At 36.6% G+C, this 12,664-nt stretch overlaps 1 protein-coding gene and 1 pseudogene across 3 annotated transcripts in view; one reads left to right on the forward strand and one right to left on the reverse strand.

The window, feature by feature from the left end:
* HDAC9 (histone deacetylase 9) overlaps positions 1-12,664 on the forward strand; it is a 577,220-nt gene that overhangs the window by 409,085 nt on the left and 155,471 nt on the right. The window lies entirely within an intron of this gene.
* On the reverse strand, positions 7,622-8,278 carry LOC309827753 (dihydrofolate reductase-like; annotated as a pseudogene). The gene has a single exon. The product of its transcript is annotated as a dihydrofolate reductase-like (transcript).

Here is a 12,664-nt window from a genome sequence, read left to right on the forward strand (position 1 = left end):
GCTATAGAAATGAAAATAAACAAAGGTTTGGAAAGATACATGTTGCAGGGGCTTGTTCTGCCTCCCTTGCCTGCGTATGTGGACTGTGTTCTCTCTGAATGGACTTCCTTCCTCAGTTATTCAGTTGGTCTTTACCTAAGGAACAAAGGTGAAAAATTTGTGTTCCGATATGTTTTTCCAAATTCTTTTTAAATTATTTTCATGTCTTTTAAGAATAAATCGGTCTAAAAAAGACAAACAGATTAGAAAAAGGAAAGAAAAGAAAGAAAAGAAAAGAAAGAAGGAAGAGAGGAAAGAAGGGAGGAGGGGAGGAAGAAAGGAGGGGAGAGAGTAAAGGAGTAATAAGGTAGGCAGATGTGAGAGAGAGTGTAAAGTCTGCTGTGGAATTAGCATCTTTGTAGGTGCCCACTTAACCATAAGGAAAAACCACATTCTACTTGTATAGCCACAGACAGTTTTGAAGGGATTCATGAAGGAATCAGTTATTGCAGTGCATTACCCTAGGGAAGATCCTAGTTCTTTCTATTTGGGCTCAGCATTGGTTACCTGCGAGTGGGTACTTTGTTAATTGGAGAGTGGCACAGCAACTGTTCCTTTCCAGCCCTGGCTTTTACAAATTAGGAAGAACTGATTTACCAATACTTATAAAACTAAAGACATAAGACCATCTGTAAGTTACTGGACCCACATTTGGCATCATAATAAAATATTTCTTGAAAACCACTGTTGCAAAATTATAGCCACATTTTGGCATATTAAAATACATGGTCTTTATATACTTTCATAAAATAATGACTAGAAAGGGACACATATAAACATATATACATTTCTTTCTATATTTCAAAGCAAAAGAATGTTCATTTTAATAAAATTTAAATATTAACTCTTAAATGACATCTAAAAACTCCAAACTAATTATGTCTCCTAATTCTGGTTTGTTAATTTTTCTAAACCAAATTTCAATATAGAGTTCAACAAAAGCAAATCTCTTAATTCTATTACCACTGTGTTTTTATATGGTAATTAGATAAGAATCACTTTATCCATTTTGATAGACTAGCAATCTTATAATTTTTCCCAGCTTGCTATACTTGAGTATAGGATTTTTGCCTGGGAAGCTAGCATCTCTCCACATTCAGAGAAATACCAAATATAATGGTATAAATATAATAACATGACACTCATTGACAGTGTCCCAAACCAGGAAGAGCTACCATTGAGAAGGATATTTCTCTGAACTCTCAGCTCAGAGAAACATTGAGTAATATCTCTGAATTAGTCAGAACTATTACTGGTTCTATGACACATCTTAAGCAAGGAAAGTCCCTTAGTCCCTTAAAATACTCTTTTTTTTAACAGAATTCTAAAGTTAACATTGACATTTTAATGTACTAAAGCAATATAAACTTACTAAATGTCACATTTAAAACTGTAATTAAATGAATTAACTTTATGGACTAGGGATATATATATATAATTAGATATTATATACATATATGTGTATATATACACACACATATATATTTAGTTTGAATATATATACTTATATTTTCCTAGTTAGAATATATTGTGTGGTATTCTGATATATACACACACATTTAAATGAAGTAATATAATAAGATTTAGACCTATTACGCTAACTTTTGAAATGTGCTGTTTTTAAATAGTTTCCTTATTCTCATCAAGGATTCAGTCTTTTAAAAACACAGCATACTGTAATTAACATCTTATTGTAGCAAAATAATAATATAAACTCATTAGATGGCATATTTAGAACTCTAATCTCTTTAAAAGTACTACTTTTACAAAATTTAAAAAATTCCGCTCTAGGAATTTAGCTCATAAATACTTTGTTCTTGCTGTGAAGTAGTTTGCTCTCGACTGTAGAGTCCAGAGTCATCAAAGGAAAGACACACCTCAGAGTTGACCTGAAAAGATAAGGGCAGATAGGTTGATATGTAGCAAAGATTTTGATCAGAAAGGATGTTGAGCTTGAGAAAATGGTTTTTCTTTTCTTTTTTTTTTTCAGTTTTATTGAGATACAATTGACATGTAACATTGTATAAATTTAAGGTGTATAGCATAATGTTTTGATATATGTATAAATTGCAAAATGATCACCACAATAAGATTAGTTCACATCCATCACCTCACATAGTTACAATTTTTCCCCCTTGTGATGTGAACCTTTGAGATCTATTCTCTTAGCAGCTATTAAATATTCAATACAGTATAGTCACCATGCTGTACATTATATCCTCAGAACTTATTTATCTTGTAACTAGAAGTTTATACCTTTGGACCACCTTCACCCAAATACCTCACCCCCGCTCCCCCAACCCAGGCAGTGGTTTTTCTTATCAAATGCAAGAGAAAGAGAATAAGAAGGGGAAAAAGCATCACTTTGATGTAGTACCTCTGAGACATAACAAATTATGTGAGAGCTGCATTTGACTTTAGAGACCATTTAAGTGAATCTCCTCTCCCTGCCCACCCCTCCCCCTGCCCCTGTCATTTTACAGTTGAGGAAAATAATAGTTGAAGAAAGTTTACTAAGGTCATACAGTTAAGAGCAGTGCCAAGAATAGAAACTGGATGTCTTGAGTTGGAGTCTTTCTATGCACAACAGTTGAAGCCGAAGAATTCAATTTCAAGATGGCAGGCAGTAGAAAACATTGCAGAGTTTGGTCCCCTTCTTTGAAGGCTTTTGGAGAAACCTCATTTCAATATCTATTTGTGAAATGTACAGAAACTTCAGGAAGAATGAGAGACCAAGAAAACCTGAGCTAAAAGCACAAAAAAATCACAGGAACTATCATTTGACATATCATTGAACACCTATTTATTGAATATCTAACACATGCTAGGCACTCTTCTATGTCCCTGGGGTACATCTGTGAACAAAGAGGCAAACAGTTTCTTCCCTTGGGGAACTTGTGTCTAGTAGAGAGAATTAGACAATAAAATAAACAATAAACATAATAAGTAACTCATGTATCACTTTAGAAGGTAATAAGTGTTATGGGGGAAAAAAACAGAATAAAAGAGTTAGGAGTGACAGAGCTGGGGAGTGTCTTAATGAGAAAATTATATATGAGCAAAGATTTGATTGAGGTGGGGGAGTTAGTCATCTGGGGAAAGAGCACTCCAGGCAGAGGCAAGAGCTACTGTTAACCCCGATGGCTGGAATGCGTCTAGCATATTTGTGAATAGAGTTCTGGCAGAGAGTGGTAAGAGATGGGCTCAGAGAGATGCTAGTCAGCCTCCTTGTGCAGAGACGTAGGTCATTTAAAAATACTTTTACCCTGAGAAATATGATGAGGACCTAATTAAGTATGTCAACCTGGCTGCCGTGTTGAAAGAATAGAGAGTGGGTTGGGGGACGTGGAGGTAATAGGGTACCTCTTAGGAGGCTGTACCTGTAATCCAGGTAAGAAATGTAGACCTAGGCCAGGGTAATGATAATGGAGGTGTTCAGATGTGGTAAGTTTCTGAATAGTTTGAAAGTGTAGACAACAGGATGTCCTGATGGGTTGAACATGGGTCTGAAAGAGAGGAAGGGAGCTGCCAAAGATGGAAAACCGAATCAATAAAGAAGAAGTAAGATGGTGCAAGAGAGAAAGGAACAAAGTATGTGTGTGTGTGTGTGTGTGTGTGTGTGTGTGTGTGTGTTGACTATGTGAGGAGATGGAGGGTGAAGGTTAAGGAAGAAGAGCAGGGCTTACTCTGGTTGGTGCTGGTGGAGAACACCAGTTATACCTGGTGTGTTTAGAGCTCCCAGCACTGACCCTCTTCCACAAATGCCCATGATAATCCCTTCCTTTGGTGCCTTCCCAGAAGGGCACTGGTCCAGTGGTGAGTGAGGTGCTGGGGGCCATCCTGAAGCCCAGCAACCACAACCGCTGCCCGGGATCTTTTTAGCAGCTGCTCTTTGATGTGCTGCCTTCACCACTTCTCCAAGCGTGAACTGTCATGAGGCGTTTTCCGTGGGAGCATCCTTTTACTGCACTTTGTACACAGACATGTACAGATGGATGAAAAAGCATGCATGCTCTAATGTGCATTTTAATTTTGTAAGAAAAATCTAAAAAGAAGTCCTTGTAGCATTTGAAAATGTTTGATTTTATAATCTGATGCTTTTAAGCAATGACCTACAATTAAACTATAAAGAAAAATGTAGGCTTGGATTTTCACCTATAATTCATATTTGCATGATTATAATGTGCCATTATAAATTATACAGGGGATCAGAATCTGCCACCTCAGAGGTCAAAAAGACCTCATCATTCTAAAGGACACTTTTAAATACTTTGCTTAATTGATGAGGACAGAAATAATATAAACCGGATCATGTCACTGTCCTGCTCAAAACTTTACAGTTTCCCTTCTCATTCAAAACGAAATCCAAAGTCCTTAAAATGGCCTATAAGGCCCTACACGAACTAGCTTTATGTCACTTTTCTGGCCTCACTTCCAGCCATCTTTCCTTTTATTCACTTTGTGTCAGTCACAGTGACCTCCTTATGCTGACTTGAAGACACTGAAGACCCTCCCACTTCAGGTCCTGTGCACTCACTATTCCCACAGGGCAGTACTCTTCCCCCAGGATTTGCTTGCCCTTCTTCCTCACTTCATACAGTGCAGTACTCTGTTCACTGTCCCCACCTGAGAGCATCCTTCTCTGTATACCCACATCTAAATGTGCACCACCTCCCATGACTTTGTCTATGTTATTTTCCCTCTTAGTCCTTACTACACACTTGCTCATCTATTATCTGTACACTTTCTTCTCCATTAGTATGCAAATTCCTTGAAGGCAAGAGAGCAGAGACTTTGCTCTTAACCCTAGCCTTGCAACAGTGCCTGGCACATTGCAGGTGATTGGTTAAGATTTGTTGAGTGAGGAAAGTGAATGGGATGACCTTCGTCATGCGTTTATACTGTGGTCTACTCCAGTTCTGGAAATACTGGACACCACCCTCCCTCAGCCCCTGGTTTCCTCAACATCAGGCTCTTCTGGTTCTGTTTCAGACAGGTAGGGCCTGGGATCTGGGATACACACTCCTCTGCTACCTCTGCCTTATATACTCCACATGCTCCAGAAATATCAGACTATTTTCACAAGCCTCCATGTCCTTTCAGATGTCCGTGCCTTTGTGCTTGCTAATCCATCTGCCTGAACTGTCCTCCCTAATTTTTCTTCCTGGCAACCTCTTACACTGGTGTCCGAATTCACTTTTCATGTCCCTTCTTTGGGTGAACTTTCTTCATGCTGCATTCCTCCCTATTGGCTACCCACTCCCTTATGTCTCTTGGTACATTGTTTGTGCCTGAATTCGTAGCGCGCTATACTGCAAAGACATGTTTCCCCTCTGCATTTCCTCCTAAGTTATGAACTCCTTGAGAGCAGAGCTTCAGCTTATTCATATATATGAACCTGGGCACAAACCCAGGGCCTCTCACATAATAGGGGCTCAATAAATGACTGCTGAATGAATATAAAAACATTGTTGAGTAACTCTATAAGGTAAAATGCTTTGAAATGCTTTAAATTTTGAGTTGAAGGCTGTGGAACCGAGTTTTTTGTTTTCCTTAAAGCCACAGCAAAGCATGCTCCCCTGCACAGAGCATGCTGAAGGAGTGGGTAGCATAGCATACTGCTGACTCAGCACATGCCAAGGTGAGTCTTGGGAAGTCACTAGTGGAGTTCTGTTTAGGCACAGCACATGACTCAGCATCAGTGCCACCAGTTCTTTGGCCATTGACTAGAGATGAAATAAATCCAGAGATCTGATTCTAGCTGAGGAGGTTTTGAATTAGAATCACATTTCATGGAAAGAAATCCAGAATGGGATTCTTTTCTCCTTACTGTGTTTAGTGTCTAATCACATGATCTGTGTCTCCTTTTATTATTATTATTAGTAGTAGTAGTATTCTTGTCTCCATTTATTTTTATAAGCTCAATGTACTCTCTCTAGCATGAGTCTTACCTGGGGAGAGGACATGCAGTAACAGAGAAGGAAAGTTGCCTCCAAGGAGAGCATGATAATCTCCAGTGATCAGGTGAAGATGAGAAAGCATAGATGCCATTATTATTGCTTCAGTCATTTGTTTTCTTTTTTTTTTAACATCTTTATTAGAGTATAATTGCTTTACCATGGTGTGTTAGTTTCTGCTTTATAACAAAGTGAATCAGCTATACATATACCTATATCCCCATATCTCCTCCCTTTTTTTTTCATACACACTGTATTTTATTTTTACAAGAGATAGACTGACGCCAAGCATTGTAAATGGATGACCACAACAAAAGCAACAATGATTGCAATTACCAAACGTGAAACACTCTCATACTATGTCATAATATTGACATTCAGTCCAGTAATCCTCCACTGTAACAGCTCCTTTACTTTGCAGTGAAAATTGATTTGTATATTTTTTGCCTGAGTCCTTGTGGGATTTTTTTTTTTTTTTTTGCAGCATGCTTTTTCCCACACGTGAACATTTATTAAACATTTTGAGTATTATACACAATTTGCTTCTTTAATTTAGCAATTTTTGGCATTTTCCTGTCAGTACTTCATTCTTTTTAACTGTTGCAGATGTTACATTTTATAGACATATTGGTTATTTCTTATTTGGTTATTTCTTATCTCTTATTTCTTATTCATATTTCTTATTAATCAACATTTGGGCTGTTTCTAAGTTTGAAAAAAAAAGTTGCAACAAATACTCTTGGGTCCATATCTTTGTTCAGGATTAATTTATAGAAGTGGAAGTTCTGGGTCCAAACCCAGAATATTTTGAATTTTAATTGATATTGCTAACTTATACTCTAAAAAGGTTGTACCAATTTATAAGGCAGGAAATGCTATTTTTTTGGATACTTAATCTAAATCTTTGCTAACGTGATGGGTAAAACATGTTTTAATTTTCATTTTTTAATTCTGTGAAGTTTAGTTTCTAACTTACTAATTTTGGTTTCTAGCAATATTCATTCTCAATGTATTACCTCTTTGAATTTTTAATTTTAGCCATTATGTTTGATATTAGATTATTCTTTTTTGTAAAGAGCAGCCAATTCTTGTTCTATCATTGTAACATCCCATGCAAACTCAATGAAGATCAGGAACAAAGTTTCTTAAGGTCTCAAACCTTCTCCTTTAACCACCGAAAAGGTAGTCTCATACCTGCCTCTTTACTATCCCTGTGGAATATCCTGGATTTTTCAACTTACTGACTCCTGGTCTGAGTGAAGAGAATTTTTTTCAGAAATGTGATATAAAGTAATTCCCAGTCCCTCTTTGGATCTAATTTAAATTACCGAATGCTAGCTCTTCTGTTTATAATCCATTTCTGACCTTTGGACCCATCTGCCTAGCTCCTAGCGCTATAGGCTCTGGTTTCAACTCATGCTACCAGGGCACTCTCCCACTTTGGGCTGTCTTGGTAGATATTCTACCCTAGGCAAGTGCTGGTCACCTATTCTTGACTCTAGATGGGCATTCAGGAAGTTACAGCAAGAAATGTTTCTGATGGTATGTTCAGATGGTATCTGATACAGTCTAGTTAAGATTAATGGGGAATAAAAGTACTTTGCTTAGAAATAATTATCCATAGATATAAAGTCAACAAAAGTCTCTACAACAAAAAATACATAATTTTTCTGGGGGAGGAGGAGGCTTGAAATAGATCAGAAAACACTTTCACATTAATTGTTCTTTTCATATACTTCAAATTTGTACTTAATGCCTTTCTCCTCCTGGACATCAGAAGGAACCCCTGGATATTCTGGGATAAGTTTATATTTTTCCAAATCAATTTCTGGAAAAAAATGTGTCACTTTCAAATTCCTGCATGATCCTTGTCACAAATAGTCTAAGATGGCCTGGCTTGTTCATGGCTTCCTTATAAACAGAACTGCCTCCCACTATCCAGACCATGTCCACTGTATTTGTTAATTCTGGTTGCTCAATAAGTTTTAAGCACCATCCAGACTTTTGGCAAGAAAATGAGCTCCCTGTGGAGGTTCCTTGAGTTCTCTACTGAGAAATATATTAATTCTGTCCTTTAATGGTCGATTCTTCTCTGGAATGGAGAACCAAGTTTTCCTACCCATAATCACCAAATTCTGTTTACCTTCTACTGAAGAGGTTGTGGTCATTCTTTGGAAATACCTGTATTCATTCCTGAGCGGGGGCCAGGGCAGGTCCCCGTTCTTGCCGATGCCCATGTTCTGGGACACAGTGACGATGCAGTTTAGCGGACAAACCATGATAGCGGCAGAAAACATTTCCCGGATTTTTTTTTTTTTTAATTCAAACAGAAAGTCACAAGAATTATAATCATCCTCATCAGTTCATTCAGTCCCATGTAATTAATGGTTTTTTTCATCTTGATCTTTTGTTAGCACTTTTATGAGTTCATCAGTTTTCCATTAGAGTTCGGAAAATGCTTATTCATTCAGTTCAGCAGTATAGTCAGTTACCAGAAACCTGTACCTGTCAGAGTCTTTTCCTTGAATTCCTTGAAGATGAAACCCTGTTATAGGAGCATATTTGCAAAAGCATCACAGTACACCCAGAACTGTCTGTAAATGACAAAAGACTTAAAAATGACCACGGTTAAAGATTTGATGAAAGCTCATAATAATGCAATTGACAAAGAAATTTAGTTATTTCTGAGATATACATTTTAAAGTAATAACTAGAATTATGACATAACATTATACCAGAAAATATAAGATTTTTAGAAATTTCATGTAATGTCTAAAACATTTATATTAACATATTTCCATACAAATAACCCAAAAAAAGTTTAGTATTAGTTGTTTCTTTTGTTTGTTTTTTTATACTGCAGGTTCTTATTAGTCATCCATTTTATACACATCAGTGTATACATGTCAATCCCAATCGCCCAATTCATCACACCAGCATCCCCACCACACCACGACTTTCCCCCCTTGGTGTCCATATGTTTGTTCTCTACATCTGTGCCTCAACTTCTGCCCTGCAAACTGGTTCATCTGTACCATTTTCTAGGTTCCACATACATGCGTTAATATACGATATTTGTTTTTCTCTTTCTGACTTACTTCACTCTGTATGCCAGTCTCTAGATCCATGCACGTCTCAACAAATGACTCAATATCTTTCCTTTCTATGGCCGAGTAATATTCCGTTGTATATATGTACCAAAACTTCTTTATCTGTTCGTCTGTCGATGGGCATTTAGGTGGCTTCCATGACCTGGCTATTGTAAATAGTGCTGCAATGAACATTGGGATGCATGTGTCTTTTTGAATTATGGTTTTCTCTGGGTATATGCCCAGTAGTGGGATTGCTGGATCATATGGTAATTCTATTTTTAATTTTTTAAGGACCCTCCATACTGTTCTCCATAGTGGCTGTATCAATTTACATTCCCACCAACAGTGCAAGAGGGTTCCCTTTTCTCCACAACATCTCCAGCATTTGTTGTTTGTAGATTTTCTGTTGATGCACATTCTGATTGATGTGAGGTGATACCTCATTGTACTTTTGATTTGCATTTCTCTAATAATTAGTGATGTTGAGCAGCTTTTCATGTTCTCTTGGCCATCTGTATGTCTTCTTTGGAGAAATGTGTATTTAGGTCTTCTGCCCATTTGTGGATTGAGTTGTTTGTTTCTTTAATATTGAGCTGCATGAGCCGTTTCTATATTTAGGAGATTAATCCTTTGCCATTGATTCATTTGCAAATATTTTCTCCCATTCTGAGGGTTGTCTTTTCGTCTTGTTTGTGGTTTCCTTTGCTGTGCAAAAGCTTTGAAGTTTCATTAGGTCCCATTTGTTTATTTTTGTTTTTATTTCCATTACTCTAGGAGGTGAATCACAGAAGATCTTGCTATGATTTATGTGAAACAGTGTTCTTCCTATGTTTTCCTCTAAGAGTTTTATAGTGTCCAGTCTTACAGTTAGGTCTCAAATCCATTTTGAGTTTATTTTTGTGTATGATGTTAGGGAGTGTTCACATTTCATTCTTTTACATGTAGCTCTCCAGTTTTCCCAGCACCACTTATTGAAGAGACTGTCTTTTCTCCATTGTATATCCTTGCCTCCTTTGTCATAGATTAGTTGACCATACGTGCCTGGGTTTATCTCTGGGCTTTCTATCTTGTTCCATTGATCTATGTTTCTGTTTTTGTGCCAGTACCATATTGTCTTGATTACTGTAGCTTTGTAGTATAGTCTGAAGTCAGGGAGTCTGATTCCTCCAGCTCTGTTTTTTTCCCTCAAGACTGCTTTGGCTATTTGGGGTCTTTTGTGTCTCCATACAAATTTTAAGATGATTTGTTCTAGTTCCATAAAAAATGCCATTGGTAATTTGATAGGGATTGCATTGAATCTGTAGATTGCTTTGGGTAGTAGAGTCATTTTCACAATTTTGATTCTTCCAATCCAAGAACATGGTATATCTCTCCATCTGTTGGTATCATCTTTAATTCTTTTCATCAGTGTCTTATAGTTTTCTGCATACAGGTCTTTTGTCTCCCTAGGTAGGTTTATTCCTAGGTATTTTATTCTTTTTTGTTGCAGTGGTAAATGGGAGTGTTTCCATAATTTCTCTTTCAGATTTTTCATCATTAGTGTAATAGGAATGCAAGAGATTTCTGTGCATTAATTTTGTATCCTGCAGCATTACCAAATTCATTGATTAGCTCTAGTAGTTTTCTGGTGGCATTTTTAGGATTCTCTATGTATAGTATCATGTCATCTGCAAACAGTGACAGTTTTACTTGTTCTTTTCCAATTTGTATTCCTTTTATTTCTTTTTCTTCTGTGATTGCCGTGAGTAGGACTTCCAAAACTATGTTGAATAATAGTGGTGAGAGTGGACATCCTTGTCTCATTCCTGATCTTAGAGGAAATGCTTTCACTTTTTCACCATTGAGAATGATGTTTGCTCTGGGTTTGTCGTATGCGGCCTTTATTATGTTGAGGTAGGTTCCCTCTCTGCCCACTTTCTGGAGAGTTTTTATCATAAATGGGTGTTGAATTTTGTCAAAAGCTTTTTCGGCATCTATTGAGATTATCATATGTTTTTTATTCTTCAGTTTGTTACTATGGTGTATCACATTGATTGATTTGTGTATATTGAAGAATCCTTGCATCCCTGGGATAAATCCCACTTGATCGTGGTGTATGATCCTTTTAATATGTTGTTGGATTCTGTTTGCTAGTATTTTGTTGAGGATTTTTGCATCTATATTTATCAGTGATATTGGTCTGTAATTTTCTTTTTTTGTAGTATCTTTGTCTGGTTTTGGTATCAGGATGATGGTGGCCTCATAGAATGAGTTTGGGAGTGTTCCTTCCTCTGCAATTTTTTGGAAGAGTTTGAGAAGGATGGGTGTTAGCTCTTCTCCAAATGTTTCATAGAATTCACCTGTGAAGCCATCTGGTCCTGGACTTTTGTTTGTTGGAAGATTTTTAATCACAGTTTCAATATCATTACTTTTGAATGGTCTGTTCATATTTTCTGTTTCTTCCTGGTTCAGTTGTGGAAGTTTATACCTTTCTAATAATTTGTCCATTTCTTCCAGGTTGTCCTTTTTTTTTGGCATAGAGTTGCTTGTAGTAGTCTCTTAGGATGCTTTGTATTTCTGTGGTGTCTTTTGTAACTTCTCCTTTTTCATCATCTAATTTCATTTCTAATTTTGATTTGAATCCTCTCCCTCTTTTTCTTGATGAGTCTGGCTAATGGTTTTTCAATTTTGTTTATCTTCTCAAAGAACCAGCTTTTAGTTTTATTGATCTTTGCTGTCATTTTCTTTGTTTCTATTTCAGTTATTTCTGCTCTGATCTTTATGATTTCTTTCCTTCTGCTAACTTTGGGTTCGTTTGTTCTTCTTTCTCTAGTTCCTTTAGGTTTAAGGTGAGATTGTTTACTTGAGATTTTTCTTGTTTCTTGAGGTAGGCTTGAACTCCCTCTTAGAACTACTTTTGCTGCATCCCATAGGTTTTGGATCATTGTGTTTTCATTGTCATTTGTCTCTAGGTATTTTTTGATTTTCTCTTTGATTTCTTCAGTGATCTCTTGGTTATTTAGCAACACATTATTTAGCCTCCATGTGTTTCTGTTTTTTATGTTTTTTTCCCTGTAATCCATTTCTAAATTCATAGTGTTGTGGTCAGAAAAGATATTTGATATGATTTCAGTTTTCTTAAATTTAGTGAGGCTTGATTTGTGACCCAAGATGTGGTCTATCCTGCAGAATGTTCCATGCGCACTTAAGAAGAAAGTGTAATCTGCTGTTTTCAGATGGAATGTCCTATAAATATCAATTAAATCTATCTGGTTTATTGTGTCATTTAAAGCTTGTGTTTCCTTATTTATTTTCATTTTGGATGATCTGTCCATTGGTGTAAGTGAGGTGTTAAAGTCCCACACTATTCTTGTGTTACTGTCGATTTCCTCTTTTAGAGCTGTTAGCAGTTGCCTTATGTATTGAGGTGCTCCTATGTTGGGTGCATATATATTTAAAATTGTCATATCTTCTTCTTGGATTGATCCCTTGATCATTATGTAGTGTCCTTCCTTGTCTTTTGTAACATTCATTATTTTAAAGTCTATTTTCTCTGATATGAATATGGCTACTCCAGCTTTCTTTTGATTTCCATTT

Source organism: Grampus griseus (genome assembly GCF_964374135.1).
Source record: "Grampus griseus genome assembly, chromosome: 9".
NCBI lineage: Eukaryota > Metazoa > Chordata > Mammalia > Artiodactyla > Delphinidae > Grampus > Grampus griseus.